Source organism: Rousettus aegyptiacus, unplaced genomic scaffold (genome assembly GCF_014176215.1).
Source record: "Rousettus aegyptiacus isolate mRouAeg1 unplaced genomic scaffold, mRouAeg1.p scaffold_m13_p_12, whole genome shotgun sequence".
Taxonomy (NCBI): domain Eukaryota; kingdom Metazoa; phylum Chordata; class Mammalia; order Chiroptera; family Pteropodidae; genus Rousettus; species Rousettus aegyptiacus.
In genome coordinates this window covers 54,093,626-54,107,119 of record NW_023416287.1, presented here as the reverse complement: position 1 = coordinate 54,107,119, position 13,494 = coordinate 54,093,626, and the positions used below count along the sequence as shown (strand labels likewise).

The following is a 13,494-nucleotide window of genomic DNA, read 5'->3' as shown; positions in this document are numbered from 1 at the left end:
GCTGTAAAAAATATTCTGTGTGATACCATAATAATGGATACATGCCACTATACATTTTTCCAAACCCATAGAATGTACAACACCAAGAGTGAACTCTAATGTAAACTATGAACTTTGGGTGATAATATGTGTCAAGGTGGGTTCATCAACTGTAATGAATATTCCACTCTGATGGCGATGTTGATGAAGGCGAAGGCTGTGCCTGTGTGGGGGCCGGGGATATATAGGAAATCTTTGTACCTTCCCTTTGATTTTGCTGTAAACTTTAATCTGCTCTAAAAATTGTCTTAATAATAATTTTAAAAAATATTTCACTCAAGAAATTTAATAATCCAACTATAAAATGACATGTGAGAAAATTGAGGAGATTTGAATATTGGCTAGAATTAGATTAATTTAAGGAATCACTGTCAACTTTGCTAGTTGTCATAAGGCATGGTAGCCATGTAAGAAAAAAAACTAGCAGTTGAATTGCATATTAAGATTCTTATGGAAGAAACGCCACGTAAGGGTCTTGCTTTAAAATACTCAAAACAAAAGTGAAGGATAGGTGAAATAAGAGTGGCAAAATATTCAAAGTGGGTACATGACAACTCTTTGTATTCTATTTATCTATTTGTTTGAAAATTCTCATAATAAAAAGTGTTCTTTAAAATATGTATTCTTTCCAGCAAAAATAATACATTCGAATAGAAATATTTTGCACAAAATTTTAGAAGGTTGACATAACTGTGAAGCCCTTCCAGATTGAGATACCTTGACACAGTGGGAGAGAGAAACATTTGAATATAATTTTAAGGAAGAATGCCATTAGTAAAAGAAAAGAAAAGAAAGAAAAGGAAAGAAAGAAAGAAAGAAGAAAGAAAGAAAGAAAGAAGAAAGAAGAAAGAGAGAGAGAGAGAGAGAGAGAGAGAGAGAAAGAAGAAAGAAAGAAAGAAAGAAAGAAAGAAAGAAAGAAAAGAAAGAAGAAAGAAAGAAAGGAGGGAGGGAGGGAGGAAAATAAAAGGAAAAAAAAGAAAAGATATAAAGAAAAGAAAAAGAAAGAAATTTCATGGAGGTTAAACAAGTGTCAGCTCTTCATGCATCACAACTACCAAAAGTAAGACCCAGATACCTATAAAAATAGAGAAATGGAGAGCAAGGAGAATTACCCTGGGACCTGTGCAGATTTACTTCAAGATTTGCAGAGGTTTAAAAGGAAAGGATGACACAGGATACAAAGAAGTCTGAAGAGCTTAAAATTAAAAAGGAAAAGGCAACAAGTGAGATGGTAAAGCTAAAAGAAAGGAAATTACAGTTAGCAAACCGTATTTCTCCATCAGACATATATCATCAATAACCTCCCAGCTCGAGCAGATCTTGGTTACAAAATTAGAATCACTTACAAATCCTACTTCTGAATAGCCCCAAAGTGTTTGTGTGTGTGCGTGTGTGTGTGTATGTGTGTGTGTGTGTAGTGTAGTGTAATCTATTTAAAAATTCTAAAACACTTGGCTTGTAAAGAAATTATATTATGAATCTTATTATAAGAGATTATGAGAAGCATTATTGTAAAATCAATATTTGCTACATATTTTAACATTATCTCATTTAGTTTGATGATAGGATTTATTTAATGTCACTTTGTAGCTGTGCATGAGCTTCAAAGATGAGTGTTGTAATGTTTAATTGTCTGAACAACACCCCCACCAACTGGATTTTTCTAAAACCAAAACCACATCTATCTTATTCCCGTTGTATCCCAAGCTCTTAACACAATACCTGGCTTATAGGCACTCAATAAATATTTGTTGAATTGAAAAATAAATGAGGCTCCATTTCCAGGAATGCTGGGTTAGGAAATACAAATTGACCCTTCTACTAAAAACAAAACTTGAACACTTTTCAAAAATATCTGCTTGTAGGCATTGGACAGCAACAAGATTGTGAAAAATTACAGGACAAGGCATGGGAGGATATGCTTAGGGAAAAGCTAGGAAGAAGAGAAAGGATGCGCTTGCTTTGATAGGGTGGGTATTGCTTACATTTGGGGAAGAAGGATCAGTGACTGCGAAGAAGCATGAGGAAGACTTTCAGGATACAGATAACTGTCTTTTTTTTTTTTTTAACTTGGTGTTTGCTTTGTGATAAATCATTGGGCTGTACATCTTTTTATTGTTTGTCATATTTCACAACAACAAAAAAAATAGTTTTTAAAAAATACTCTAAAATTCAAGCGAGTCCTGATAGTGTTAATCATTTAAAGTTATAAGTACCTGATAAATAATACAGAAATTAGAGGTGGTGACATCAATTCATTTCAGCAAATGGCTTCTCCTTTCTGCTTCAGAGAATAAAATTAGTAGGCTTCTCTTGGGCAGTTCTGGCCATCTTATAAAGCATTATGAGAGGGACTATGAGGATGCAGAGATACCTGAAGGTGCTGCATACACAAGGTTCATTTTTTTCTTTTCGCCTTATGCCTATGAGGCTGAAAAAATATATATATTTGTCTTAGACAAAGGCAAAAAAAAATACAAGCTTTCCAAACTGATCATTAGAGCTTCTCAAGGACGGACACTCACAACAGCACTGCCTTGATAGTGACAGTCCTCAGAAAAGCAAAAGTTTCCAAGTTAATGCAACAGAGAGTTTTCTGCTCACATTCCAATATAAGAGTAAGATAAAGACAAGCACATGTGGAGAGAACTATACATTTCTAATAAGCAAATCATGTCTAAAAATCTATTATCTCTTCTTAAGGCAGATCTTTGGGGAGACTTCATTTATCTCTGTTTGACTGCATTAAGGAAGAGGCTTGGGACAGCTTATTAGAGAGCTTGACAAAATAATCTTTTGACAAGCAGTTCCACCACTGGACTGTGGAAACCTGACAAAACGTTGATTTTTCATTTTTATCCCTTTTTAGTTTTGTTCATAAGCAGGCGACCATTTCAGAGCCAGTAAAGTCATCAGCAGCCTATTACAGCCCTTCTCTAAGCACTGTAGGGCGTTTTTCACTTAAACTTTACTTCTCTCTGAAGTAAAAATGTAGGTTCTATTTGAGACTGAAAGGCACACACTGCCCCCATCCGGTCAAATTAAGCTGCAAAATTAGATTCTTTGGAAAAAGAAAAATAAACAGTGCAGGAAATTTGCACAGAAAGGAGACATATTGCAAACCTTGTGTTATTTCCATTTAATGAAATCTGGCTCTAAAGTAGCTTATTTTAAGTGAATCACTCTTTAAATAGATTGTTATTTAAATATTCAATTGTCAGCATTGACTTTTTCATTCTAACACTGTGAAACTGGTTGTCTTATACCCTCATTTCCAGCCAAGGAAAGCAACCTGTGAAAAAAAACTATCCTTTCTGTTCTCTCTCCATTCCTACAGCATCAATTATTTAATTCTTAATAAAATCAAGTTAATTCAGAATCATTAACCAGTTTCATAACAAGATCTGTCCTATTCCATGATGTTAATGTTCCTCTGCAATTTTTAAACAAGAGCTACATGCTATATTACTTTACTTTCCTTAAACTGTATTTAGAAAAAACTGGATTTTATTAATAAGTCATTGCAAGTGAAGTAAGCATTATGATGATGCTGATGATAAAACGTACTCATTAAGAATATATTGAGATCCTTCAGGAGAGTAAATGCTATTTTAGTATTTGGAAGTGCCTATTTATGTATGGCAACATGCCAGGCACTGTGGGAATTCATCCTTGATGTGAGCTAAATTGGCCGTGCCCTGTATGATGTGATTTTAAAGAGATTCTTGTAAAAAAAAAATTAAAAAATCCCTACCTGCTTGCCTAATATCGGAAACTTCCACATCAATTACTTTTTAGAATAAGATATTAACTCTACAATGGAATCTGTGAGTGATAACATATTACATGTACAAAGCTATCTAACCCTAGATAAATAGGTAAACTTTAATGGAAGAAAGGAATGCAGAAAGGGGGAAGAGAAAGAAGAGCAGTGTGGCATGGCAGTGCCACGTGGGTGTTTCCTTTTGTTTGGAACGATCTTTCTGGAAAACTTAAAATTATTCTTCAAATTGTAACTCATATGTCAAATATTTATTGAAACCTTTTCTTTCTGTTAAAATGGCACTTATTTATAATCCATTTTTAAATAGGTTTTTCTTGACATACATAATTTTTAAAATTAAGCACCCAACAATTTTTCACAAAGTGAAGATACTCACAGCCAGCACCTAGATCAAGACATACTATTATTAGCAGCCAAAAGCCCTCTTCATGCCCCCTCAAAAATACCACCACCCCAAAGGTACCCACCATTCTGACTTCTAACACAATAGTTAGTTTTGCCTGTTTTTGAATTTTATTTAAATGGAACCTATCTTTAGGAGATACTACCAGTTTTCCCAAGTGGTTTTACCAGTTTATACTCCAACCAGCAGAGTTCAAGAGTTCCAGTTGCTCCATATCTTTGCCATCACTTGATATTTTCTATCTTTTCTTTTTAATGATCCTCTTGGTCACATAGCGATATGTCATCATAATTTTAATTTGGGTTTTTGGGGTGACTAATAAGGTAAGCACTTTTCATATACTTGTTGGCAATTTAGATACCTTTTTTTGTGAATCGCCCACAGAAGTCAATTTATTCTTTGAATTTCTTCTTTTTCTTATCAATTTGTAAGATTTCTTTCTATATATATCGTATTGTTACAAATGTCCATTTGTATTCATTACAAATATTGACTTCTTTTTGTTCTATTTTGTTGTATATCAGAGATTCCTTATTTTAATGTACTTCATTTTATCATGTTATTCCTTCATCATTAATGTTTTTGATGCTCTGCTTAAAAAATGGTTGTCTACTCCAAGGTCATGAAGAAATTTTTACATATTTTACATTATTATAGCGGTAAAAATTATTTCTACAATCTTGTTAATACTGAGTTTTGTGTATGGTGTAAGGCAACTATCAAATTATTTTCTTTTTCATTTCACTTAATTAGCATATTTTATGGAAGAAATTATCCTTTCCCAAATGTAATTCCATGACATCTTTGTCAGAAACCCATTACTTGTTTTTATATATGGGTCTATTTTTGTACCCTCTTTTGTTCTATTTTGCTTTTTGCCTATCTTTTAGTTATATTGTCTTATTTATTATAGACTTGTTCCTTTCTGTTTCTGTAATCTAACATTTTTACAGAAAACATTTGAGGTAGCTTACATAGACAGATAACACACACACAAACACACACACACACACAAATGATAGTGAAGGTTCTAGTAGCATACAAATCTTTTTGGAAGCCTCAGAAAGTCACCAAAGCAGTCAGGAGCCAAGGATTTTGGAAGAAAAAAAGAATAAACATTAAAATTTGACTATGGCATTTTACTGCTGTTTTTCCTTTGTTTGTTTCTAAGCAACACAAACTGTGTGGTGGACATGCCCTTCTAAATAACTTAGCTAAGATTTTAAAACTAGATGAGACATTTATTCAAAAATCTCATGGAGCTGGGGTGATAAGAATTGGAATTCAGGGCTCATCCATTTTGATGAGCCCTGTTTATCATCCCAGGCTTTCAGTTAGGACCTCTAAAAGGAGTAAAGGCAAATAAGAATATATCATGCCTTAAAAAGACTGAAACATGGCTTCAAAGCAATTTTCCCTGGTTAGAATAAGGTATTCTTCCTCTAAGTTGCCTGTCGAAGCTAATATTTCAAAGGAATATAGAAAGAATACATAAAAATATCAAATTGGAATTCTAAAAAATTGAAAACTAAGTTTTGGTCTACATAAAACTGTAACATGAGATAGAACACAATTAAATACAGAACTGATGAACTGATAGATAAGTCAGTATAAAATATTCTTATTGAGGCACAGAGAAAAATAAAATAGAGAAAAGAGCATAATATGTATAAAGGATACTGTGAGAAATTCTAGCATACATGTAAAGGAGTTCCAAAAAAGAGAATGGTGATAAATAATGCGACTGGGGCAATATGTGAGGAGATAAAAAACTTGAATTTTCCCAAAGCAATGAAATACATCAAGTCAAATATTCAACAGGTGTGACAATCCAGATAAATAATAATACAAACAATCCTGGACATATTAGAGTAAAATGACTAAAACTAAAGACAAAATAATCTTATGAGCAGTCAGGAAAATAAATATACACACTTTCAAAGGAGCAAAAATACGACTTACAGCTGACTATTCAAGTGAAATGATGAAAGTGAATACACAATGAAAGAGTATCTTGAAAGTACTGAAAGACTATAACTGCCAACCCTCTAATTATACACTTTCAAAATAAAAACAAAATAAGATGTTTCTAGACACAGCAGAGAGATCAGCAATGTACTCTAGAAAAAATTCTTACCAGGGAGTACATAGTTGTAAATAATAACATTTGAATGAGGGCCACAACAGACTTTTGAAAAGGTTAAGTAAAGTTTTTAGAGAAAATAAGGCTTTTAAAAGAACAACTATGCCTGTAGGCTAACTGGATATGTGTCAGTACCATTGATCTTGGTCATGGACATTTCATCAGCTGCTGTATTATCAATAGATTACATATAACTTTCAAGCCCTAGAGAAAAAAGTACACTCAGAAATATAGCTGTTCCCAGATCAACAAATTCTGGCCCAAGTATATTTTATGTACAAGACAGCTCCCAGACTTCTGTTCTTTTTCCATCAACTGAGTTCAGAAATATAATTATCAGTAAGACCTTTGATTAAATTTAGAGTCACTCCTTCATAATCATATTTAGGTTGGAAATGAATTGTACATTAAAATGTGCATTGAAATTTACCATGTGTTAAAATATCAGTAATAAGGGCATTTTTTTTTTGCTTTGTCAGATATTTCTATTTGCAGTTTATGTCCAATGCAAATCAATTCCATAATATGACAAGTTACAGAAAGTGTTCCAAATGTGACCACTCTGATTCACGGTTTTTAAAAAAGTCTTTACAGAAAGTATAAAAATTTTTCTGAATTTAATATAAGTAAGCTTCCAGTCTTCACTTTCAAATACCTGATTTACAGTTTTGGCTTCTTCAATTATTTGTCTTCAATTTTAAGATTTGTCAATTTTACCTTCAAACCAGATCATTTTTAAAATTGTAAAAAGTATTGAACATACAGAAATAAAAAGCATTTTGAAATTAGCTGAGGTCAGTGTACTTCTACGTTTTGGAATTAGTTTAGCTAAATGAATCTGGCACTCTTGAATAAGAATAGGTGATAAGTACATAAGCAAAATTTACTCATTATGTTTGGATTTAGGATAGATTCCAATCCATCATTGCCCTGGCACATGTAATTACTATAAAAAAGTCAAACATAATGTCAAATTCGAAGCCTCAAAAGAGACTTCAGTTCCCAAGAGAATAGTGATAGCTTATCAACATTAAAACTTTATCTAGAGTTACATCGGTGTTAAATTACTACTGTGAAACAATACATTGAGGATTTACAGGAATATCTGAAAGTTTGTTGTAACATACATGTAAATAGAATCATGGAAGCTTTTTGTATTATCTGTTCTATGGCCTTACAGCTTTAATGAACCAAATGAAAACTGAATCTGTTACAAATCCCATTCTTTATCTTTAGATACGATAAAATCTATTCATTCTCAAGGTAGAGTTTTATGTGTCCATACTTCTTAAGCCACATTTAAGGAAATCATCTCTTAACCAATCTTGGATATGTCTCTCTTCATCTTATACCTGAAACTCCAGCACATTTAATATTAGCATTCATCATGTAGTCAATCCCTGCACATGCTCTTTTAACCAATGAAATTTGGGATCCTCAACATTTTCTGTGTCTTTAAAATAGATCATCAGATTCTTTTCTTGTTACACTGGATGTCTAGATGCCATTTGAATTGGGTTTGGAGGATGGGATACCACAGACGTTTCTTGGCCTGCATCTCTAAACAGTAGAGATTTAGAAAGGAGAATGAAGTCATGAAGAGACTGGCTGTTGACTGCAGAGCACAGCCACTTGCTTTGGTGGTGGCATTCACTGGACTTAGGGTAGAAGTACTGTGGGCAGGGATTACTTGAAGGTGTTACAGCAGTTGTTTAATAAGTTGAATAAACCTGGTGGGTAGGAGCAGTGCCAGAAGCAGCAGCCCCAGTCTGAGCCTGGCTACCATCACTCTGCCCTTGTCCAGATGGTCGGTGCTTAGCACCTCTCACTGGATGCTGAGTGCCTGGGGTACCACTAGCCCCTGAAAGGTGTAGGCAAGGTGGGGGTAATAAGTTTTAAAATACTTCCTTATATCACACTTATAAATCTTGTATGTAAAACTCAACTGATTAAATTTTATAATTTTTGTTTTTTGTTTCTATATAGTAAGACAAGATAAAGTTTCAGCATTTTGTTTGTTAAGAACTTCTCCACAAATAAGATGTTATGGCAGTGAATGGTCATTATTCCCAATCAATGACATGACAAACGAAATAAAATTATCACTATATATATATTATTGAAGTGTTGGTAAGATTTTGATATCCTATGTAAAAACTTTGTTTCAGATAAAGATTTGTGAAATTACAGACTTGAAATTAGAGATTTGTGAAATTACAAATTTGCATTTTCTAATTGCATCACTTTTATTAAACTGCCATATTTCAAAATCAACATCCTTTATATTTCCTGATTTAAACTAATGGTCAACTATGGGTATGAATTAAACAACATATGATTAAGAATAAAAACAGAATAATAAATCAAGTAACTGACATAAGCATTTTCATCTGATCTCTCTTAATTTCCTCATGTTTTCAGTGGATAGAAATGAGGAGACTTTCAACCTCTTCCCATATAAATTTTCCTATATAAGAGGAAAAATTCAAATAATTAGTTTCTTCACTGATATATGTAAATAGACTCCAATATCCTCTTTAGAACGAGCCCCTGGTGAATCATTACTCATTGTTGGAAAACATTGACTTAAACTACTACAACAGCCTCCAATACACCTGCTCCGCTTCCATCTCTATTCTATGCAATCCACTCTACATAATACAACCAGCCACATTAAGATTCTTAAAGCTCAGCTCTGCCCTTATCACTTCTCTCACCAAAAATATTCAATAACTTTTGTCTCCTCCACATTCCACTTATGTGAACCATATGCATCTGTGTAACTGGACTAATTGTTTTCATCTCATAGAGAAATTTTGTTAAGAGTATAATTGTCTATACACAGAAGTCTCAGTTCATTGGTAAATTGTAAATTGTGTACACTTAATGTATCCTAAATTTGCCAAAATTCATCATATACTCTTCTTAAAGTAACCTCAACAAATTTCAGATATTTGAAATGATATGAAATATTTTCTCTGATCAAAATAAATTTCAACTAAAAATCAACAACAAAAATCAGCCAGAAAATTCCTAAAAATTTGGAAATTTAGTACCTCTGAATAACAGCTGTCAAAGAAGAAATTGCAATAATTTTTTTAACATTTTTAAATTAATGATATTTATTTTTAAAACATACTATGTATCAAAATTTGAGAAAATATTCCAGAGCTTATTTAATAGTAAATTTATAAGCCTTAAATAAACACATAAGTAAAAAGACTGAAATATTAATGATCTAATCTCCATCTCAAAAAAAATAGAAAACTAGTAAGTTTAAACTTAAAGAAAATGGAAGAAAATATACAAAAGCAGAAAACAATACAAAGAAAACATAAAGCAGAAAATATTAACAAAATAAAAACCGATTCTTTGAAAAGAATAAATAAATGTATAAGTTCCTAACAACATTAGTTAAACACAAAAGTTAGAAAAGACATAACCAAAAACAACAGAGGACCTAAATACACTAAAAAAGATATGTAAAAAATGTATGCCAATATATGCACTATGGTCTTAATGTTTGTGTCCCCCTCCAAATTTATACATTAAATCCCAGCCCCCCAAAATGATGATATTGGGAGATGAGGCCTTTGGGAGGTAATTAGGTCATGAGAGTAGAGCCCTCATGAGTGGGATTAGTGTCTTATAAAAGAAATCCAACAGAAATCCCTTACCCCCTTTGCCATGTGAGGATACAAGAAGTTTCTGGCTCAGAAGAAGGCAATCACTTAACTATGCTGGTACCCTGATTTCAGACTTCCAGGTTCCAGAACTGTGAGAAATACTTTTGTTGTCTATAAGGCACCCAGTCTGGAGTATTTTATTACAGCAGCCTGAATGGACTAAGACAATTTGTAAAATTGTAGATAAAGTAGACAACTTCCTAGAAAAACACAACTTAATGTAATGATACAAAAATGTAGAATAATTTCATACCTAATGAAGAAACTATATTTGTAATTAAAACCTTCCCACAATGAAAACCCCAGGCTCAGATAGCTTTGCCAGAAAATTCTTTTATTTAAGACATAAATGATACCAAGCTTCCATATAATCTACCAGAAATTTTAAAAAACTCTTCTTACTCATTTTATGAGGCCAGCAAAAACTTGATATAAAACTTGCCAAGAAAATTTAGAGGTTAGTCTCACTTATAAACATAAATGTAAGATCTTAAACAAAATATTGGCAAACCAATTCAACACTCATGACTAAGTTGGATTTTTTAAAGATTTTTTTTAAATAACAGTGATAAATCATATGACCATCATCAGTAACTGAAGAAAACACTTGATAAAATTCAATATCCATTGATAATTTAAAAAGAAAAAAAAATGGTTAGCAAACTAGAAATAGAAGAAAACTTCTAAAATTGGATAAAGCTTAACTACAAAAAAAAAAAAAGACAAACATACTTAATGTTAAACTACTGAAAGCTTTCCACTGATATCAGAAACAATACAAGTAATAGATACCATGACTTCTATTTATTATTTTGGAAATGATTGAGAATGGATAAAGAAAAACATTAGGAAGAAATTAATCTGTCATAATTCATGGGCAATATTATTGTGGATGTTAAAAATTAAAATAATCCACAAACTATTACAATTAGAACTAAAAAGAAAGTTTACCAAGATTCCTTGATCAAAGTTTATACCAAACTAAACTGCATTCTCATATATCTGCAACAATTAGAAAATAAAATTTTTTTTTAAATACTCTTTAATAACATTAAAAATCTCACATATCAAACACAAGATATGTAAAATCTCTACACGGAAGACTTCAAGTGCTATTGAGAGAAACAGATAAAAAACCATGGTTATGGATTGGAAGACAATGTTAAAAAGATGCCATTTTTTTCTTCTAAATTGATCCATAGATTCAATTCAATCCCAATTTTTGTGAAAATTGACAAGTTGATTCTAAACTTATGTGGAAATGCAAAATCCCCAAAATACTCATGACAATCTCGAAGAATACAAATATTTTGAGGCTCATGTAATTGGGCTCCAACCACATAGTGTCACCCTACGCCCTGCTACTGGGTTTAGTCAAGTCTGCGCCTGCGGGGAGCTCAGCATCTGCAGGGACAGGAAATCCGTGTATCAAAATTGGCTCCAGAAGAGAGAACCTAATAGATCTTAACAATGGAAGAAATTGAGAGAGTTATCAATATCATCCCCTAAACAAAAAGAAATCACCAATCATGACATTTTCAAAACAAGATATATCACCTTACATTGCAAATGTTGGTGAAAGGAAGCATTATTTGTGTGGCTGCTATGCATGCTGTGAAGCTTTCAACAATGTAGCAATCACATTTCCTATTCAGAAGGTCCTCTTTCAGCAAAAGTTGTATGGAATCAAAACCAGGGCCTCAGCTGAGGAGGGCTAGATTTCAAAACTGGTATCCAGGAATCCTTCCTCCATTAATGTGGAAGACAACCGCACTGGCACTTATGTTTGGTCTGTATGAGGATCCTGCCTTCTCCATAAATGTATCAGTACTCCAGAGTTCACAACATGTAGCATGGCAGCACTACTTACAGGAACAACAGAAGCCATTTTTATTCTTTTAGGAAGAGTTCAAACACTGCTTCAAGAGCATAAGCATCATGGTAAATTGACACTTATTTGGCTTTCAAGGGACTGAAATGCCATGGGATTGGAGAGAGTTATCGAGGATTGTTACTCATTCTTTTGTATAATCAATTCAGCATTGTCCTTTCTTTCAGCCTTTGAGGTCCCATTAAGGAGAATTGGCCTACCACACTGACTCACAGTGCCTATTTGGTCAATGACTATCTGTGGAGGTCTACTGAGTGCCATGTTGGGAATCTTCTTTTTTCCAGTCTGTGTGGTAAAAACTTGCATGCAGCCTCAAATTGGTGGGGAATTTCAGTCTTTTCCCAATGTTTTCCCCCCAAAAATCTAGGTAGAATGGCATAGGAAATTGACAAATCTTTTCAGAGGTGCCCGAGTGAATGACCACCAGTCTCTCAGCTCTTGGGGCATAGTCAATGCAACTAAAATGAGTTCTAGTTAAAGAATACATGAAAGAAATCATCAATTGTGTCATTTATCAATTGACTAAACCTTCTAAGGAGGGAGCAGTTTGGCCTCATTCCTAATTGGTTGAATACAAGTTGGTATCATAAGTCCAGGGTACAATGAATCATGAGTAAAGCTGTTTTTCTTAAGCATCAACACATTTAGAATAAAAGGTTTCAATAGGAAAATTTAAGGGTTAATTTTTGGCAGGAGTGGTTAACCATTACCTGAGAAGTTAGGTTAATTGCCTGGTTAATAGCTGTCTGATGGTCTGGTGGGTAGCTTTTGATGAGGAAACTAATAGCCAAATTAGTCTTTTTCCCCCCAAAGTCTTTAAACCTGTGTTGAAACAAGCCTGAATGCTTAGGCTTACTTTTTTTTTTTAATTTTTTTTAAAAATTAAGTTTATTGGGGTAATGTTGGTTAATACAATTATATAATTTTTAAGTGTACATTGTAATTTGACATCTGTATATTCTATTGTGTGTTTACTACCTAAAGTCCAGTTTCCTTCAGCTACCATGTATTTGATCCCCTTTACCCACTTTACCCTCCCCCATCCCCTATTTTTAACCCCCGTTACCCCTTCTACCTCCCCCTTCCTCCTCCAGCCCCTACACTCTGGTAACCACTATTCTACAGTTCATGTCCATGAGTCTTGGCTTGTTTGTCCTGTTCTTTTGTCACTTTTAGGTTTATATCCACATATAAGTGATATTGTAATTTTCAATTTCTCTTGTCCGGCTTATTTTGCTTTGCATGATTATCTTGAGGTCCATCCATGTTGTCGCAAATTGCAGTATTTCATCTCTTCTTATGGCTGAGTAATATTCCATCATATATATGTACCACAACTTCTCTAGCCAATCATCTATCGTAGGACACTTCAGTTGCTTCCATGTCCTGGCCACTGTGAATAGTGCTGCTATGAACATCGATGTGCAAATATCTTTTCAAATATGGGTTTTCAAGTCTTTGAAGTAAATATCCAGTAGAGGGATTACTGTGTCATATGGTTGATCAATTCTTGGTCTTTTAAGGAATCTTCATACTGTTTTCCATAGT

At 33.3% G+C, this 13,494-nt stretch overlaps 1 pseudogene; it reads left to right on the top strand.

Moving 5' to 3' along the window:
- The window catches only part of LOC107516978, a 29,897-nt pseudogene extending 17,473 nt beyond the window's left edge, over positions 1 to 12,424 (top strand).
- Positions 12,425 to 13,494: the final 1,070 nt, after the last annotated feature.